This window comes from Aulonocara sp. 'chitande type north' Nkhata Bay, linkage group LG10 (genome assembly GCF_057382095.1).
Source record: "Aulonocara sp. 'chitande type north' Nkhata Bay isolate Kocher_YH1m ecotype deep benthic linkage group LG10, A_spYH_male_GT1.1, whole genome shotgun sequence".
NCBI lineage: Eukaryota > Metazoa > Chordata > Actinopteri > Cichliformes > Cichlidae > Aulonocara > Aulonocara sp. 'chitande type north' Nkhata Bay.
In genome coordinates this window covers 18,266,544-18,282,796 of record NC_141353.1, presented here as the reverse complement: position 1 = coordinate 18,282,796, position 16,253 = coordinate 18,266,544, and positions in this window count along the sequence as shown.

Here is a 16,253-nt window from a genome sequence, read left to right as displayed (position 1 = left end):
GTGCAAAACTGTAATAAGAGACTTTTTAGTTAAACACACACACAAAAGTTTCGTTTCTTAAACTATTTTGAAAAATCTGTTAATATTTGCTAAAATTGCTGTAAACTGTACCTCTCCTTTCTTTATTAATTCCATTTCAACTCTACCGAGTCTGTGTCAAGAGACTTTCTAACATGAAACATGGCCACAACCACCAAAACTGCAGGGCGCCAGATCACATCAAACACTAATTTTGAAACCAGGTTTTTGAAAATGTCAAAGTGTACAAACCACAATGAGACACTCAACTCTGAATGCATAATTAAAACTGCAAACATGGCATGACTTGCACACCCCAGAATCAAGTTATACTGGTTCCTAGTAACAGCCAGTTTAATCAGTCGGAATTTTTTTGGGATTAGGCAGTCACACAAAGTAACAATATCTTGATGTCTCTGAAAAAAGGGACAAGGGTAATTCCCTCTGAAATATTCAGAATTGTAGAAGAGTCACACTTATTGCTGTTTTTTTATTAGTGCAGTAAACTATACCTCTCCTTCTGTCATAACCTGTGTGTGGCAGGCACGATTGGACCCAAATGCAGACTCACAGAGAGGATTTTAACACGAAAACTCAGCTTTATTGCTAGAATGACATGATAAAAAAGCTAAACTGGAAAACCTACAAACTAAATCATGAATAGACCACATACATCCGGGTATGAGGGAAACGGTGACACTAGATTGAGGGAAACAGAGACTTAAATACACAGGGAATGATGAGGGAACAGAAAACACATGGGGAACACAGCTGACACAAATTATGAGACAGGGAGGAAAGCAAAACTGAAAATACTAACCCAAGACACGGACTGTCAAAGTGAAACAGGAAACATGGTGAGATGTAGACTGTGACAACCGGACATGGCACACGCAGACCGACTGGGGAGACAGGGTGGAACACAAGAAGAGGAACGGACAAGGAACTAAAACACAGACACCGCTAAGAGGGCAAGGGAGAGCGAGAGGGGAACGTAGGGACGAGGGAAAGAGCGAGGGAGCACCAGAGAGAGAGAGAGAGAGAGAGAGAGAGACCTGACATGCTGGGAAACATGGGCACAGAGAAGGGCAATAAGACACAAGGACTCACACTAAGAGGGGGACACAGGACAAACACACAAGGGGAGCCTAAAACATACAAGAAGCAAACATAAAATAAACTCAGGGTTACAAAAAGAACCTTAAATTATAAACCGTAATACAAATTAACACCAAAACACCGGAACTCAAAAACAATGGGTCAAAATAACCCAGAACCATTACACCTTCTTTATCAGCTCAACTTCAATCTTAATTAAACTGGGTTGAAAGACCTTTTAACATGAAACATTAACCATGACTGATGATTGCATTAAAACAGTAATTAGGTAACCAGGTTTTTGAAAATGTCACCGCACACAAACAACAGGGAGGAGCTCATTTCTGGAACAGATACAAAGTGAAAGATTCACATTTAAATGATAGCACTGATTCTATATTAACAAAGACGACAAATACATGAGATCCTCGTTATACATTATAAATCTTACATTATACATCTTAATACCATTTTCTGTTGTTTAAATATATGTATACAGTATTTATTTTTGACACTGACATAAAAAGGCAATCTGTTCAGGATGTGCTCGACTTCTAAGCAAATGCTTGCTGGAAGCCCTTGCAACCCTGAACAAGAAAGACAGGTGAGGGAAATGGGAAAATAAATACATAGTATACAATATAATCTGGCCAAATTGTACTCCTCACTAAAAATTTGACTTGCACGAATTGACACAGAAAATGAAAAAAGGTCCTGTTGTACACTAGCTACACAACCTCTACATTAGGGCTCCCCAATCCCAGTCCGCGAGGGCCGGTGTCCTGCAGGTTTTAGATCTCACCCTGGGTCAACATACCTGAATCACATGATTAGTTCATTACCAGGCCTCTGGAGAACTTCAAGACATGTTGAGAAGGTAATTTATCCATTTAAATCAGCTGTGATGGATCAAGGACACATCTAAAACCTCCAGGGACACCGGCCCTCGCGGACCGGGATTGGGGACCCCTGCTCTACATCAATGAAGGAAATATTTGTCATCAGGATGGTTTGTTTTTTCCTGAAAGAAGGGATAGTCCACAGTGTATCCTTACATGCAACATCAACGTGAGACAAAATGCAATATCAGAACTTGCTTAAAAATCTACGGGTGTACAATCAAATGAAAACCGATAAAAATCAGTTTTTTACGCACACTCGCCAGACACTTCTTTGGGGCATAAATTCAACAAGGTGCTGGAAAGATTCCTCTTAGATTTCGGTGCATATTGACATGAAGACATCACAGACTTTTTGGAGATTTGTTGGCTGCGCATCCACGATAAGAGCCTCCCATTCCACCACACCCCAAAGGTGCTGGACTGAGATCTGGTGACTGTTGGGGGGACACTAGAGTACGGTGAATTCAGTGCCATGTTTAGAAAACCAGTTTAAGATGATTTAAACAGTTTTGTTATCATGTTGAAAGCAGCCATTAGCAGATGGGTACGCTATGATCATAAAGGGATGGACACAGTTAGCAACAATAGCTGGGTAGGCTGTGGTGTAGTTCAAGAAACTACACCATTACACCATCAGCAACACTCTAAACTGTCAAAACAGGTCAGGATGGATTCATGGTTTCATGTTGTTTACACCACATTCTGATCCTACCATAAAAATGTTGACAATGTTTTGTCGGTCAAACTGTAGCTATAGTTTCCTGATCTAAGCTGACAGGAATGGCATTCAGTGTGTTTGTCTGCTGCTATACGCCACCTGTTTCTAGACTTGACGTTTTGTGGCTTCAAAAATATCCTTCTGACTACCTTGGTTGTAATGAGTGTCTTTTTGAGTTACTGTTGCTTTCCTATTAGCTCGAAGCAGTCTGGCCATTCCCCTCTGACCTCTGGCATCAACAAGACATTTTCGCCCAGAGAACTGTTGCTCACCAGATATTTTCCTCTTTTTCAAACCGCACTTTGCAGAGGCAAGAGAAAAAAGATGGTTGTGTGAGAAAATCCAAGTAGATTAGCAGTTTCTGAACATCACTTTTTCTGAGATCAGACTGTCTGGTTCCAGCAACCATACCAGATTCAATACAGAGGTAAGGTACACAAAGCTTACACAGACTGCGTGACAATTAATGGAGAGATATGAAGAGAATGTATATGCTCATCAGATACTTAGAGGAGCTAACAGGTGAAACCATAGCTGAGCCTAATAGACATAACGAGATGAGGAAGTAAACACAAGACAGAGAGAACAACAGTCCCCAAAATAAAATGGGAAGCGACTGGGACACAAGACAGAATGAACTCAAAGTAAACTCATTCATCAACAGTTACTACTGCTAACCAGAACAGAAAACTCAATGTAGAGGAATACAATATATCCTAATAAGGAAAGCACAAAAGCCACAAATAATATGTATAAAAACTTAAAAAAAAAAAAACAGAATTAAAGTATTCAAGAAACAGTGAAATAGGTATTAACTATGTACTCACAAGGACAGAAAACCACAAACTAAATAGACACAAGGCGGGTTCTTCAATGGGCTCTTCCAGAAACGATAATGCTCTTTTCCGATTGTAGGCAGTAATATCATACCAATTGCTCCAGAGCAGGTTAGGTTCAAATGAAAGTGTTACCATGGCGATGTCTTAATAGTATCAAAAAACCCAATATTACTCCTGAAGTTACCTGGATGAGACAGAATCCATCTTCATAGTACAGGCCTCAGGTGAACCTAACAAAGTGGCTGGTGAGTGTATATTCATCATGCATTTTTGAATTAGATTTTTCCATAAACCAGTTTGTATGTAGATTTTGGAAACAGTTTTTTTTCCTGTGACATTATTCCACCGAAGTGGGGACAAAACCCTCTACCAGTCGTTTATGGAGATTTGTTCACAGAAATTAGAGACGAAGGATAAGTAGAAAGGACAGCATTATTCATTTAGGTGCGAATCCCCAGCTGCCTGGCTGCTTAACATTGCAAAATTCTTTCCTGAGCTGGTATGGAAGTATGAAGATTAATAGGAGTTCTAAGTGTGTTCTAATATTCCCTGTGGAGATTTATATTATGTTTTTGCTTTTTCATTCACTGACGCCTCAATTGTTGCCCTTAAGGACAAACTGTAAATTTTATGCATTGTAACCGGTTTATGTCTGCAAATTGATTTCGTTCAGCTGTAAAAACAGCTTTGATCTCGGAAAATTTCCTCCCTTTGTGATTTTATCCCATAATAATACACCAGGCATGTATTAAAAGGGAAAGTAATTGTTGTTCTGCAAGACATTAATTTATAACACTTTGTGTCTTAAAACTCATTGCAACAATTCTGAGATCATTCATAAGGTGGAAATAAATGCAAATGAAAGGTCACCTTCTTTGTATTTTTTTCAATCATTCCAGTGTTTTTCCCCATTATTCTGGCAGATTAGACCTTTTCTCAAGTTGACATTGGGCAGACACCAAACTTAATATACGTAAAAAAATAAATAGAAGAGCAAACTCTCCCACGCTGAGAGGTACAACAAAACAAACAAAGCCACAGAGTCATCAATCAACCACCTATATGGAAAAAATCTATATAAATCTTATAAAGTTTGTATCTGTCTTGCGTGGAACTTGTATGCAAAGCATACACGAGTGAAAACAGATATAAGATCCCTTGAAAAATTATATAAATGAAACGTGTATGCATTGCATAAATGTGCCTTTGGGTCAATTACATATCCTAGGAAAAAAATAAAATAAAATAAAACCCTAAAATGCAGTGTGGCAGGATGTATTAGTAACAAAAATCAAAATAAGCCTTTATAAGCAGTCAAACTAAAACAACTGAGTGGAAGCCAGGAATAAGACACAAGGCCCCAGCAGACAACATGGGACAACTCAGCATCCGGAGAATCACTATCCCTATATGTGAAGCATTGTGAAGTCTGAAATATGTGAAGTATTTTGTATTTTATCATGGAAAACAACAATTATTCGAACTGTTTCTGTTAGTTCATCTAAAGCATTCTGACAGCATTTTTTTGTATTATAGTGAAATGTGGATAATTCAGGAAGCTATCAAGTTTGATGGTGTCCTAGCTATTAAAGTAGATAAGCAGCTAATTATATATGAGCTAACTAGACCCAGATGTGCCACAATAATCCTCTTACGGGGTAATATCTAATAATTCTAGATCGTTAAGGGCATTGTTTTCGTGTTTCATCCTCTAGTATCTTGTTTCTACCCTTCATGGTTTGACACATTGCAGTATCTCTACCTTAACATGTAAACACTTACATATTGCCAAAAATATCTGCTTATTTGCGTTCCCATGCATAGGAACTTGACTGCTTGACATGAGTCAAGTCTTCTGGGAAGGCTTTCCACAAAATTTATGCATTAAATTATTTTTTTGTTTTTTTGTTTATGGGAAATTTTGACCATTCTTCTAGATTCACATTACAATACATTATTGAAAAACACTTGCAGTTCTTTTGTAGCACTAACTGGAGAAGTAGAATCACCAAACCCCCATCAGAACTGAATGTGTACATGCACTGTATTGCGAAAAATATTTGCGCTTCTTCGCCTTCGCACACCTAATATGAATTTGTGTTTACATTCCATTTATGTCTTTATGTCTTGGTGACCTCTATGCACTATGCGCTTAACAAAACAGTATTAACAGTTCTTTTTAAGATTTCTCAAATGCTTTAAATATTTTACAGAACTTAATTAAGACATCAGTTTAGTCCCAATGTGAAAGAAAAATCTTTGTCTGAATTTTTTATCAAAGAAATGTTGCTTTATTCTTTGGGTGGACTAAAGTTTCTAATGCAAACTCCTATCAGGTCGTGTTTCTCCTTGCTGTGGTTAGAAAACGTCTAAGAACCTCAAATTGCCTCAGATATTCATGCATAGCTGTCGTGTACTGGCAGCAGGCTCATACCTTAATCCCAGATTAAGCTCTGAAGCAAGGTTACTCGTTGATTAATCTTGGAAGCTGTGCATCATTTGGTACGTATCCATCAGTATTTAACTGCAACTTTCAGTTCCTCGACTGCAGAGTGTGGATTGGATGGACTGCATTAGAGAAAAATGAGACTCATTAATGATTTATCATTATGCGTTCACTTAATTTTCACTCCTTTTATCCTACTTTTAAAAATAACCTTCCCATTGATCACTTTTTGCACTTGAAAAAGCAGATTATTGGTTGACTTGTCAAGCATAAATACCTTTTCTATAAAAAGCAGCGCTTTTAGAGGCCAGTTTCTAAAAACATAATGCTGGATGTCGAAACTATTCCACTTAATTATTTTCTGGACTTAAATGGCTTGCCTGAATGGTGCATATGACCAAATCTATCAAAGCCAAAAAGCAGTGAGCCAGCATCTGTGCTGTACAATTTGTGTAGAGTGCTCACTGGCAATGGTTGACACTAGTCAAACTATCAACTATAAACTGTAATTATTTTAGAAATGTTGGCACTATCTGATTGTACTAACTTGTGGTTATTGGATACTACTTCTACAGCTGCTGATAGTTAGTTCAAGCTGTAAAGAATATTTTTCAGAAAATATTAAGCTAGACAGATGTTTTGTGTACATGTGCATTGCAGGTTCATTATTCTGGTAAGTAAATACAAATGACTTGCTGTAGAAGGAAACTGACACCAATCAAGTGGTGTCCATATAGTAGGGCACGGTGTCAGGTAGACTCATTATAGCCTCTGTAACATTTAAACCAAAGTTCCCCCAGACATCACATGTTCTCGTCCTGCTCTGCCCAAGCCAGAGGTCTGCAATTCACCGTGTGGTCCTGCTACGCCTGAGCCAGTGGTATGCACTTCACCCGAGTCAGTGGTCACTGATGCAGACATGACTTGTCCTGCACCGTCTGGCCATCTGTGGCTGCCTCCTAAACTGCTAGTTCTTTGTTTTTCAATCGTATGCTCCTGTTTCTCTTTATGTTCCCTTTCAGGTCCTGTTTGTCATGGTCTGTGTATTTTTTCCAGCCTGCCATGTCTCCCTCTCTGTCACTGTCCCTCACTCTTTGTCTCTGTGTTGTTTCCTGTTTTACTATGGCAGTCCTTGTCCAGGGCTCCAGAGTGCGACCATTCTGGTCACACATGCGACCTAATTTCTAATACCTAATAAATCATAGGTACGACCAGCTGTTCGAGTAAAAAAAAGTATCTGCGACTGTGAAAGTCTCGGTGTGGTTAACAACAGACACACATTGTGCCCATATCAGGGTCTAAACCAATCAGAGATAGTCAAGGACGAGACCTCTCTGATTGGGATTGGCCGTGGTCCAGATATTCTTTTAGGCTACGTGCTACGTGTGTGTACGTTTGAAAGTGCAGGCGGATACAGAGAGGTGAGTAGCCTAGGCCTGATAGAAGCGGATGTAGCTGTGGGTAATGAGAAAAGATGAAAAGAACGATTGACAACTTTTTTGTTAAGTTAAAGCCTGATCCACCCAAAATTCATAGCCAGCGTTCTGACACGGAGCCATCAACTTCTCAGGTTATGTCTAACACTGGTTCAGAGACGGCATCAGATAGTGAGCCACATACGATCGACTCCGAGCGAGAGCCCACTGAAAGTAAAAGGGAGAAAGTGTATACATTTCGAAGAGAGTGGCTTGACCAGTTTCCCTGGCTATGATACAGTAAAGCCGACAACATGATGCACTGATTTTGATGACCCCAGAAAATCTGTATTTGTAAAAAGCCCTAATCAAAGCAGAAATAGATCAGAATTATTAGGAACAACTGACTGACAACGTCACAAACACCCATGAGGTAAGACAAAAAAGATACTTTTTTTGATACTCCTAAAGACACCTTATATATTTCCTCCCAGTACCATGTCCGAACCTCTACACCCCACACACTTCTAACACTTTGATGTCTGCCAGCATTATTTGCTACATATTTCTATCTATTGCATTTGTGCTGCAGTGTCTGTCTTTTTTTATATTAGTTTGTTTTTAGTACATGTGATTGTGATGTGGTTCTTTGGCTGATATTGCAATTCCTGTATTGCTTAAATAAAGACATGCCTTTTTGTTATTTGTTACTCGTGCTTACTGACAAATTGATTGTGTTTCAGGACACTAGTTTGTTTTGTTTTAATTAAATCAATTACTTTTAAGTGCACATTTTGTAGAAACATCCTTTACAAAGATTCAATAAATCTGTCGTACAGATTTTTTTTTTCATACAATGGGGATATTTTTATATTCTTGACTCAAACTATTATAACTGTACTTTACCAATATAGTGTGAAGTATCCTGTGAACTCTTAGACATATTTTGAAATGTGGACTTGTGTATACATTTCTTTTCCATCACATAATATGACCAAAAATGATTGGGTACACTGTTCAACTGCTTATTTACACAAATATTAACCAGTGACATGGCAGAAACCCAATGCATACAGCTATGGTCCAAATGAGCTGCTGATGTTCAAACTGAGGATTAGAATGGGGAAGAAATGATTTAAATAACCTTAAATATGGGATGGTAGTTGATGTGAGAGACGCTAGTCTGAGCATTTCAGAAAGTAACAATCTTCTAGGATTTTCCAGCACAATCACTTCTAGGGTCTGAAATAATGACTCTTTACAACCAAGGGAGACAGAAGAGCATCTCTGAGCTCAAAACACATAGAACCTTGAAGCAGATGGACTACAGCAGCAGAGCAACGCACTAGGTGTCACTCCTGTCAGCTAATAAAAAGAAACTGAGGCTATACTGTTTGCACAGGCTCACCAAAATTTGATAATAATAGTTTGGATTGCCTGGTCTGATTTGTACTGTGACATTGAGATGGAAGGGTCAGAATTTGGTGTAAACAACATTAAAGCATGGATCCATCCTGCTTTGTATCAATGGTTCAGGTTAGTGATGGTGCTGTAATGGTGTGGGGGAATTTTTTATTTATTTATTTATTTAGGCACACTATTATTTAGGCCTTTTAGTATCAACTTTAAACACCACAGCCTGCCTAAGTATTGTTGTTCACCCCTCTATGAACACAGTGTACCCATGTTCAGATGGATAACGTGCCAAAAAGCTCAAATAATTTAATTAACAGTTTGTTAACAATGTGTGATGCCTCTCACAGTTACCAGATATCAATCCAGGAGAGCACATGCGGGAACGGATGCTTCACATCACAGAGGTGCAGCCGACCAATCTGCAGTACCGTGTGATGCTGTCATGTTGATATGGGCCAAAATCCCAAAGCAATGTTTCCCACATTTTTGAATCTATGTCACAAAGAATTAGGCTCATTCTCAAAGCAAAGGTACTAGCAAAGTAGCCAGTGAGTGTATCTTTTTATTCATTACCCTCATCAATAGAGTTGCTGTTGCATCTGATCAACAACTCCTGGTTGATGATATTTTCAACAAACTTATTATTTAATCATCAGTATGTCAAGTTAAAGCAGACAGGCTCTAGCTGATGAGACTGTAATATTCAACCTTCCTGAAAATTAGAATTAATCTTACATGACTTAACTATGACCTTCAGAATGCAAAGAGGCAGAGCTTAAAAAAAAAACATAGCACCCAGTATCAAATATTTAAATTTACTGCATACACATAGTGAGTTCTGTCACTAAATGTTCCTCTCTTTGTAAACTAGTTGATATGCAATCAATATTTTAGTCAGATATCAGTTTTTCATTATATGATAATATAGACGTGTGTGATAGAGCAACTGGGTTTACCAATGAGGCAAAAAGATTCTTTTATCTTCAGCACAGACTCTGTCTCTGTGTTTTTTCTCTAACCTGGTCTCAGATCCTACACACTCATATTGCCTAAAGACATACGGTACATTTTATCCCCAAATGCATTACCACTACAAATGCATTGGTGAGCTCTCCACAAAAGAATAATACCATAAAATACATTGACATAATTTAATTTTCTCCTAACATTCACGTGTTTCTCTGAATTTTTCAGAGAGAATAGCAGGTGAGAGTTACAAATGCGGGCACAAATAAAAGGCTGGAACACGTAACTTAATTAAAAGTCTTGAAAATGTCATTCTGTGTATTTATTAATAAAAGAAGGTTTATAATTAAGAGCCCTGATTGAATTCTGCCCTTGTCCTGAAGACGGCGTACTGAATTTAAAACATTTGCCAATTTTACTGCAAAATATAACTAGAAAAAATTGCATTTCCTGCGAAAATGCAGTGTGGATGCTGTAAAGCTGAAGCTGTCTGCTGAAGATAGTTGAAAATAGCTGAAGAAGCTGAAGAAATCAAAGTCAGTTTTTAAAAAGTTGTTGAAATTTTAATAACTTTGCAGAACGACATCAAGTTAACAAAAATGCAATAACTTAGCAGAAATGCAATAACTTAGAAGAAACATAACAATTCAGCAGAAACGTTGTAGTTTACCAGAAGCTACAACTTAGCAGAAATGTAATAATTTAGAATAACATAACTTAGCAGAAATGATATAATTTAGTAGAAAATTAATAACTTGGCAGAAATATTACAACTTATCAGAACTGCTATAATTTTGCAGAAATGTAATTATTAGGAAAAAACTGTAAACAGATAACAGCTGAAAATGATGAAGTAACCTCAAAGTTACTTGTTTAACTGTGAAAAATGACCAGAAACATTAGAAAAGGAAGAAAACCAATTCAATTCAATTTATATAGCGCCAAATCACAACAAAAGTCATAGATACAGAGAAAAACCCAACAATCATATGACCCCCTATGAGCAAGCACTTTGGCGACAGTGGGAAGGAAAAACTCCCTTTTAACAAGAAGAAACCTCCAGCAGAACCAGGCTCAGGGAGGGGCGGCCATCTGCTGCGACCGGTTGGGGTGAGAGAAGGAAGACAGGAATGCCAGCCAGCAGATAAACTGATGTGAAACAAAACCAAGGTAAAATTGCAGAATTTACACAGTTGGTGAAATGTAAAAATGGCAACAAAAAAACCCCAAACAAACAAACAAAAAAAAAACACACAAACAACATTTAGGTAATAAATGCACAAGATGATTTGATGATAAATATGGTACCAATCTACAAAATACTGTCGAAATGAAGTCCGTATTGTGATATATTTCAGGTGTGGAGAGTCACACAGCTAAACAATTGATGTGCATATTTAAAGAATCAAATAAAGAAAATTGTTGTGTAATAAATTACAGTGAAAAATAATCACTGCCCTGCATTAGAGAGTGACTTATGATGAGGTATTAATTGGCTTAACTTTACCTCTAACAGCTTTTCACATAGTGCTGTGACCAGGGTGAAATCCATCATAAAGTAACTGTAAACAGTAGAACCATTAGCATGAATGTTATGGTTCTACTCTGATCAAAACTGAAGCCAGCTGTGTGACCTGATATAAAATGATAAAGAGGAACACATATAAATGGATGTGACCTTTATGAACTTTTCAAAATGACTTTATATATATCTGAACAATAGACTGGACTGGACTCATAACTCAGACGCCCTCTACAGGAAAGGGCAGAGCAGGCTGTACCTGCTGCGGAGACTCAGGTCGTTTGGAGTGGAGGGCCCACTCCTGAAGACCTTCTATGACTCTGTTGTGGCTTCTGCTATCTTTTATGGTGTGGTCTGCTGGGGCGGCAGCATCTCTGCTGGGGACAGGAAGAGACTGAACAGGCTGATCAGAAGGGCCAGCTCTGTTCTAGGATGCCCTCTGGACCCAGTGGAGGTGGTGAGTGACAGGAGAACGGCGGCTAAGCTGTCATCACTGTTGGACAACATCTCCCACCCCATGCAGCAGACTGTGACAGCACTGAGCAGCTCCTTCAGTGGGAGACTGCGGCACCCACGGTGTGGGACGGAGAGATTTCGCAGGTCTTTCCTCCCCACTGCTGTCAGACTCCATAATAAAGACTTTAACTGATCAAGCACACACATCCATACATATGCAATAATACTAAGTGCAATAATCCTTTCTGTCATCGTTGTATTTTTACTCAGTTGTATATAGTATTTGTATTTGTATTCTATTTTTATCTTATTGTATATTTATTTTATTTTATTCTACTGTATATAGTATTTTATTTTATTCTATTCTGTACAGTTGTGTACTGTATTTATTCTTATTGTATTCTAATTTTTGCCTCATAACTTTTGCACTGTCCACTTCCTGCTGTGACAAAACAAATTTCCCACGTGTGGGACTAATAAAGGTTATCTTATCTTATCTTATCTTATCTTATATGTCTGACCCATTATCTATATATATTAGAGCAGCGGTCCCCAACCCCCGGGCCTCGGACCGGTACCGGTCCGCGAGTCGTTTGGTACCGGGTTTTACTGAGTTGAGGCTCAGGTGTGAAATGTATAGTTTTCAGGGTTTTTGTCGGTTTTCAGCGTTATTTTGTTATCGTTTTTATCGTTTACTCGGTTTTCCTTGGTCTTTTCACGTGTGTCATGAATAAATTTTCTTTTTTTCGGTACCAGTACTAGTTTTATTTTGTTGTATTTATCCGCGACACCTTAAAGGCCGGTCCATGAAAATATTGTCGGGCATAAACCGGTCCGTGGCGCAAAAAAGGTTGGGGACCGCTGTATTAGAGCAGATGTGGAAAACCACTGTTAGACCTACTCTATACTAATGTAGTTACTGACACCCCATACTAAGGCAGGATTCATACAAACACACATTATTTATTCTCTTAAACACTTCTTTTTTCACAATTTGAGATTGTGTAATTTCTATAAATAATACGTGTAATGGTTCAATAGATATAGTTATTTAAATGTCCATAATAATCACACGATCATTTTTGTACATCCTACAATTCAAGATTTAGAGCTGTGTGTCTGTATAAATTCAGCTTGCTATACTTATAGACTTAGATATATTAATCCACTATTTACCCATCCATCCATCCATTCATTCACTTCCGCTTATCCTTTTCAGGGTCGCGGGGGGCGCTGGAGCCTATCCCAGCTGTCATAGGGCGAGAGGCGGGGTACACCCTGGACAGGTCGCCAGTCTGTCGCAAGGCTAACACACAGGGACAAACAACCATTCACACTCACATTCATTTGCACATTCACACCTAGTGACAATTTGGGTTATCCAATTAACCTATCCCCACAAGCTGCATGTCTTTGGACGGTGGGAGGAAGCCGGAGTACCCGGAGGGAACCCACGCAGACACGGGGAGAACATGCAAACTCCACACAGAAAGACCCCGGCCTGATGTTGGAATTGAACTCAGGACCTTCTTGCAGTGCGGCAACAGTGCTAACCACCGTGCCACCGTGCTTACCCAAACAAGTTAAATTGTTAAAGGCCAAGTCAGAAAATGGATGCAGAAACTTTCCATGTACTTCTAAATCAGTTTTTATACATATTCTGTAAGCTGTAAAAATGTTTTTCTCTACATAATGTATCATTATAGACATCTCTGGTAGCCTAAAGATAGTTTAAAACTTTTAAAAAATTTAACCTGTAAAACATGATAAGCAAAACCTCATTCATCCCAAAAACATCTGATTCTACAAAATTTACTATAATCAAGAAAATATAATTGTCTGTATTTATTCATGTGACCCATAATAAATACCTGCATTTATCTGGAATTTATTTATTTACTATTTCATATTTGAAAGCTCTTGGAGGGGAAGATCTTGTTTGTTAAGATACATATGTCAGAGTAAAAAAAGTATCAAAAAAGGAGATGACAATTAACATCCATGAAAAAATGCATTAGTAGATTTAGTCATTTAAAACATGAGAATAAAAAATAAATTATGTCCGTTTAATACTTTTTGCAGCATATTTCAGATCTGAGGTGCATGATAACAGAAAGCAGATCTCCCGGCTCTGCATGAACTACAGCCATGATTTGGTGAAATGATTAATAACATTGCAATAAGAAAGGGTCTTCTTACAGACAGAGTAGGGAAGACAATATGAAGAAATGTGATTTTTCAATGAAAAATCTTTTTCATGCTCTACAATCAGTAAACTCTGTAACAAACATGATCTGTAATTGTTTCAAAACTCACCAGACGACTTCATGATTGGCTCGAGGACAGGACACAAAAGACAGGGTTGTGGTAACTGTAATATGTCCTCAGAACACCTGAATGGATGTAATAAATGTGTAAGACCTCAGTTGGACATTCTTCTGGTGCAGTCACAGCCTGTGACAACAAATCTCTGTCGCACTGAGAAAGCTCATCTGCCTTTTCTTTCACTCTAATCCTGTTCAACATCTCTGCAAAGGCCACATCATCTTTCTGACGCATGATCTCGGTTAGAGTGATCATCTGAAAATGCTCCTGCCATAGGTCAGTCTGTTCTGGATCGTAAACACAGAGAGGTTTAGACTGTCGCACTGGTGGCAGCTGGTAAAAATCTCCAACAGCTAAAACTGACATTCCACCAAAAGGTCTCTGAGTGCCTTTGATTTGTTTCAGTCTTGCATCCACATAAGCAAAAAGGGGTTTTGAAACCATTGAAATCTCATCAATAACAATAATTTCAGCATTCATCAGCTCAGATCTGACTTCATCCAGTTGGTTACCAAGTCCTTGAATGGGTGGTTTCAGACTCCTGGGTAGTTTCAGTAGAGAATGTAATGTAGAGCCATTGATAGAAAAAGCTTCTGTACCGGTAAATGAAGTCAGTAAAACAGTTGGATTTGATATGTCAGCTTCTTCTGCATTAGCAGGCAGTCTGCTCAGGATCTTTGATGCTTCAGAGTGAATACATTTAATCAGATGTGACTTTCCAGTTCCTGCACCACCGTTGATATAGAAGAAAAATGGATCTGGGTTCAAACCACGAACTCGCTGAATACACCAGTCTCTTATAGCATAGAACACGCAGGCCTGCTTCTGGTTCAGATTCTGATACATTACACGTACCACGGCTGGATCTACTGCAGGTTGTTCTCTGATGGCTCTGATCTCTGTTACAGCATCAGACTGACGACTGTAGTCAGGGACATTTTCCTGTTCGTTCTCATCATCAGAATGTCTCTCAGGAAGATTCTCATCACATTGCAGCCTCACAACTTCAGATTCAGGAGCCAAATTACACCATTCATCGATCACAACATCCCTATTTTGTTCAAACTCTTCCAGTGCACTCTCAATATCCTCAGAGTTCTTCTCATACTTGTCTTTATTTCTTTTCACAATCCGTTTCACAGACTCACTGTGGTCTGAACATGGAAGTCGCACAAAACCCGAGTTGTAGATGGACTGATAGGTTTGGAAACATTGTGGTTTCAGTTCCTGCTCTGATCTGTGTGGAAGGTAAAGTCTCAACAGTCGTCCATAATATTGCTCAGGATCTTTTTCCTGTGAACAGTGGTAATATCTGATTATAGCTGGTTTATCATTCTTTCGCCTTTGTACAAATCCAAGCTGGTTCAGAAGAGGAAGCGATCGTGGCTCAAGAGTTGGGAGTTTGCCTTGTAATCGGAAGGTTGCCGGTTCGAGCCCTGGCTTGGACAGTCTCAGTCGTTGTGTCCTTGGGCAAGACAATTCACCCGTTGCCTACTGGTAGTGGTCAGAGGGCCCGGTGGTGCCAGTGTCCGGCAGCCTCGCCTCTGTCAGTGCGCCCCAGGGTGGCTGTGGCTACAATTGTAGCTTGCCATCACCAGTGTGTGAATGGGTGGATGACTGGATATGTAAAGCGCTTTGGGGTCCTTAGGGACTAGTAAAGCGCTATATAAATACAGGCCATTTAGAAGCACATCTTTTCCTTCATTTGGGCCACTCACCAACCGGCACAGGGCAGCAAAATCAGCCAGCGACATTTCCTCATATTCTGGGGTCTCAGGTCTGCATTTGTATTTATCACTCAAACTTGTCATCCAAATATTACAACTGTCATGTGTTGTGCTTTGCAGATAGCTCATGGGGCGACTCATTTTTACCGGGTTATCATCTGTTGGTACAAATACAACACTGCGGGAACATTTTTTCATTTTTAGGCCACAGACTCGAGTCACACACTCCTGTGCGCTAATCTCTCTCTTTTTTGAGTAAGCCTGCATCACAGCTCTCATTTCATCACATTCATTGACCATGTTGTTTCCAGAGTTATCAATAACTGTCTTCAGGTATTCAGAGAGGCCAGATTCTTTCTTCGTTATATATTTACAGAGGTATTCTACACATGAATAGGCATTCAA